Source organism: Phytophthora infestans, genomic scaffold (assembly GCF_000142945.1).
Source record: "Phytophthora infestans T30-4 supercont1.47 genomic scaffold, whole genome shotgun sequence".
In the NCBI taxonomy this organism is placed as follows: Eukaryota; Oomycota; class Peronosporomycetes; order Peronosporales; family Peronosporaceae; genus Phytophthora; species Phytophthora infestans.
Genome location: NW_003303712.1, coordinates 650,656 through 656,257, shown reverse-complemented (window position 1 = coordinate 656,257; position 5,602 = coordinate 650,656).

The following is a 5,602-nucleotide window of genomic DNA, read 5'->3' as shown; positions in this document are numbered from 1 at the left end:
GAGGAAGACGTCGGATACGCTTCCTGTGTGAGTAACACAGTGCCACACACGGTCGCCCAGACCATAACTGAAGAGGAAGACGTCGGATACGCTTCCTGTGTGGGTAACACAGTGCCACACGCGGTCGCCCAGACCTTAACTGAAGAGGAAGGCGTGGAACACGCTTCCTGTGTGGGTACAACAGTACCACACGAGGCCACGAGTGCCTCGGATGTCGTAGCGACGACATCCCTAGACGTGGGCAGCAAAGCTCCCCGTCACAGAAGCCGTCGGCAAAGACGCCGCCGCCGCCTCAAGTCGGATCCGAACTTCGTTCCGATCGACGTCGCTTCAAGCGACTCGGAGTCCAGGGCCCGGGCTCCTCCGACAAGGCCGGTGGAAGAGTGTTATCACATCTTCGATAGCGAGACGGGTTTACCCGTCAAGGCATCTGGTGTCCACTTGGAACCGTTGCCAGAGGTTGCAGAGATACTGAACCTCGAGGAAATGACGGCTGAGTCTTTCCTGGCCAACCTCAAGGCTGGAGAGATCGCTGAGATGGTACTCATGAGACCTGAGACCACTCAGGAGGAGCTGAACTCCTCCTCTGTCTTGGACGAGAACGTCCTGGAAGACATGAACAAGCAGCGTCAGGCGCGCTTGGGTTCTGAGATTCTCAAGAACCCCAAGGATCCGGTGTATCCTTTGGTGACGGAGTATGCGGACGTGGTGAATAAACACCCACCGACCCAACTCCCACCGGATCGAGGCGTACGGCACGAGATTGATCTCGTGCCCGGCACAAAGTATTGTGTCACGAGGCAATGGCCTCTCCCGCGCGAACAGTGCGAGGTCATTGATGCCTTCTTCGCCGCGAAAGCGAAGGCAGGCATGGTGCGGGAGTCGAAATCCCCGCACTCGACGCCGACTTTCTGCGTTCGTAAGCCGAACGGAAAGTGGCGTCTGGTTCACGCTTATAACAAGCTGAACAACGCAACGGTGCCGGCCCAAACACCGATCCCACGAAAGGATGTGTTGTTGAACAACATGGCCGGGAGCGTACTGTACAGTGCGCTGGATTTGGTAGACGGATACTACCAAATCCTGATGCGAGAGAGTGACATCCCGCTCACCGCGGTAAGCACTCCAAGCGGCATGCTTTGGGAGTGGCTCGTCATGCCGCAGGGCTTGTCTAACGCCCCGGCGACGTTCAATCGCCTGGTGACGCAATTGTTCCGCCCTTTGCGTACCTTCGTACAGACGTACTTCGACGACATTTTCGTCCATAGCCGTGCCGAGGGAGGCAAGACGGCCATGGATGTGACGGGGTCACACAGCACCTTGCACAGAGGAAGTGCTTAAGGGTATTAACTACCCGAGTGAACGTAAGTCCACGTGTTCCCGGCCTCAGTGGGAACGGTTTGCTACTTAGAGGAGTAGATTTAAGACTGATGTATTTATAAGTAAGATAAGCTTGGGTCTCATACAAACTAGAGGTTACCTATAGTGGAGCTAAGTAGTCATGCACTGACTGGCTCCGAGAGCACCTGGTACCGTGTACCAGGTGTCCACAAGAGTGACGGGTCACTCTTTATGTAACATGGGGCACACTGGATTGTACCCCGTTACATCCTCCCGCACTTAACTGAGAATCACCTGATTCTCTAATCACAACTGATTCTCCAATCAGAGGTGAGAGAATTAAAACACCAAAAGGTGAATTCTCACACTGAGCAGCCACGAGACTGGCGCGGCTCTCAGTCACACCCACAGTGACTTGTGCTGCCAAAGCTCACTGGGATTTGCATCCCTATGCTCACAACTGTGTTGGCCGCAAAGCCTACTCTCAGAGCTGCCTTAGCTCCTGCGCTAGCGCTCGTAGAGTGCTATGGCACAGGGTGCAGTAGCATCCGAACGTGTGGCATTCGCCCACAGTTCGCACCAGAGGACACGACAGTCCTCGCGAACGCGTTCGGAGCATAGTGTCTCCCGCGAGGGACGACACCGAGAAGGGCAATACCTTCTCCAGTACTAGAGGAAGCTCTCCGCTCACCTCGAGCCATGCCTTTGGCTCCAGCAAGGATCCATCCTTGCGGGCGGAGCTTCTGCCTCGCTCTCTTCGCGTCTTGGTCAACTAACCAAAGGCGCGCAGGTGTCCTTCATCGACACCGTGTACCGTGACGGTACACAACCGTGGTGTAGGTGTCTCCCATCGACACCATGTACCGTACGGTACTAACCTTTGGTGCGGTACGCCCACCACAAGGTTACCATGTTTGGCGGCAACAGCTTCTGCCTGTGCTGTCGCCTGAACAGATTCATGGCCAGTGCTCGCATCATGCACGACGCATGTGCAAGCACAGTGTACAGGTCCATGGGCCCGTACACGAGGTACGCTGTGTACGACACGTACCACAGCTACCATAAGTGCTCCGTGCACGTCATGTGTGTCATGCACGACGAGTTCATTACGTGGAACTCCTGGCAGGCTGCTCGACAGCAGCCAGTGCCGATGCACGGTACGTGCGTTGACTCACAGCGTCCAGAGCGCATCGGGTCGTGGTATGGTGCATATACTTTGCACCTATACCAGTGTCTGTCACAGACACCATGTACCTTGATGGTACTCGACCGTGGTGGGGCACATCTCACCACTATACTGCAACATTGGTGTCTGGCATTGACACCGAGGACTCACGGGTACCAACCCATGGTGAGGCAAGCAGCAATCAACACGGTGTCATGCTCGGCGCGACACCAGTTACGACTGCGTGCGTTGCCTCGACCACCACCTGGTCAGTTGTGTGTGCACTCGTGCACCACACTTGGGTTATGGCTCCACGGCCCATTATACCCGGCGCGTTGCGTACATACGTACCGCAACCGCTTTGTCGGCGGGTGAGACGTTCCGTTCACCCTACTCGACAGGTCGTTCATGACCAATGGACCAGTGCATTGATTGCACTAGGCCCGCGCTTCGCCTCGTGTGTGGTTGCTTGCAGCCCCAACACTGCTGATTCGCTCAGCGATTTCGAGGCACCTTGCGCCCGTGGCTTTCTTCGCCACTATGTCTTGTTCGGCTAGAGCTACCGCAGCTCTAGCCCGGCTGTTCGTCTCCAGCCTGCAGTCGATGTACATCGACGCCTGGTTCCGTTAGGAACTTGGTCTTACCTCAAGACCAGGGAGAAAAGGTATTTCCGAGCCTCTCCCCCACTTACACTCGAGACTATTGAGTCTCTCGTGGCTTGTGATCGCCACTGGCAGCACGACGGCTCTCCGCCATGTGCACTGCGTCGGTATGGTCGACCGCGTCGGCCGTGTCGACCGAAGGCATTCAGCCTTCGCGTCAGCAGTTTGAGTCTGCGCGACTTGACGTCGAGCGAGTTGCTCACGTCTGGCGAGGCCAAGACAACCTCGCGCCTCGAGCCAATGGCTCTGTGTGCGGCGCTATGGTACTCGCCTTGGGTGTGGGACTCTGTTACCCACACCGGAAGCGCATACAGCGACTTCCTTATCAGTTATGGTCTGAGTGACCTTGCGTGGAACTTTGTTACCCACGCTCGGAGCACCGAATGTCGGTCTCCTTAAGCAGCTTCACTGCTTGCGGAACTTGTTACCCGCAGTGTGGACCTATGTTACCCACCTGGTGAATGCCCTTAGGCACCACCACTGTCGAAGCGCATACGGCGCGACGACCTTCGGTGTTGGGATCGGCTGGTGTGGCAGACCCGCCCACACACCGGACAGAGTTGGTGTCCACCGACCGAGTCAGAGGAGTCCGGGCCCTGGACTCCGTGTCACTTGAAGCGACGTCGGTCTGAACAAGGTTCAGACCCGACTTGCGGCGGCTGACGTGACGTGGCACTTTGTTACCCACGTCGTGATGTCTCGTTGACGACATCAGAGGCACTCGAGACCTCGTGTGGCACTGTGTTACCCACACAGGAAGCATGGACAATGCCTTCCTCTTCAGTTATAGTCTGGGCGACTGCGTGTGGTACTGTGTTACCCACACAGGAAGCATGGTCATGCCTTCCTCTTCAGTTATAGTCTGGGCGACTGCGTGTGGTACTGTGTTATCCACACAGGAAGCATGGTCATGCCTTCCTCTTCAGTTATAGTCTGGGGCGACTGCGTGTGGGTACTGTGTTATCCACACAGGAAAGCGCATTTCAGCGCCCTTTCCTCTTCAGTTAAGGTCTGGGCGACCGTGTGGTCCTAAGTTACCCACCTTGTTAGCGCTTAAAGACATAACCACTGTCGAAGCCCGTACGGCGCGACGGACCTTTCGGCGTTGGACGCTGCTGGTGTAGCAGGTCCACACGCCGGGCAAAAGACCCATGCCCGTGGCATTGCCGCAGCGTAGCATGGTCTTGCTGTACGCAGAGCTGTCGGCGCGTTGACAGCTCCGTGACGCTTCTGCGTCCTGGCGGTCTGTATCAGACGCCCCAGTCATGACGGAGGTGGGAACATGACTCACCAATGCTCCGTCATAGACCTGGACTGGTAGGCCCTTCTCAGCCTTGCCACACCAAAGTCCGGGCTGTGCCTTATGTTCGGCACAGCCATGTTGTTCATGGCGAGAACTGCGAGCGACACCGCGGTGCGCGAGCTCATCGAGCCGAAACGTTCAGGTCCGTTGAGGACCATTGATACTACCGTACCAAAGGCTAGTCCATCAAGGACCAGCCCATGACCGCCACTCTGACATAGAGTGCAGTCGGATGTCGCTATGCCAAGCGACGTTCCGGCGGCGTATCAACGCCCCAGAACTCATCAAACGTTCAAGGGGTACCGTACCCCCGTACACCGAGTGTACTACCAGCAGCCCATCACTGCCCTTCACCGGTTTGAGAGAACCACGTCTCTCTGGGCTAAGTCCCGTGGTGTGCACAACCTGCACACCCATCACAAAGACTTAGCGCTTTTCAGTAGGGCATACCGCCTCTACTGGTGGCCGGGAAGTCTTCGTCCACCTGGCCGTGGCCTGCGCCACCGGACTTGGGGCCCACGGGCCGTCTTCTTCCCGAGGACTAGCGAGGGACACACACGCTGGTAGTGTCCATGTCCGCCGCATCCATAGCAGCGGACCAAGCTCTCGGCTGAGCTTAAGTCCATGGGCTCGGGCTCGCTGTACGCACCGGTATCGACGGGCTGCGTGACAGCAGGAGCAACAGCGTCATTGCTGCGATGCTCCGCCTCCCGAGGAACGCCATTCTCATCGTGGCGATGTTCTTCTTCCCGAAGAGTACCAGCCTGCTTGTGGCTGTACTCTTCTTGGAGGGCGATTCGAATCGCCTCCTCCATAGTTGTCGCTTGCACCCGGAATAGCTGGGTGCGAGCAGGACCGACTTTCAGGCCGCCCATGAAGACTGTTGTCTTGACGTCTTCGGGCAGAGGATTCCCTGCCAGAGATGCCACCAACGTGCGCATCTCTTGCGCATACGCCTGCAGCTCACGTTTACCTTGCTTGCACGCGAGAAAGCGTGAGCGCTGGCGGAACTCGTTGTTCGCCGGTAGGAACGCGGCTCGAAGCTGCTCACACAGCTGAGCCCAGGATGCAAAGCATCCAGGAGATGTCGTCTCCCTGGTGTACGCCCAGTGCTTGGCACGTCCACCAAGG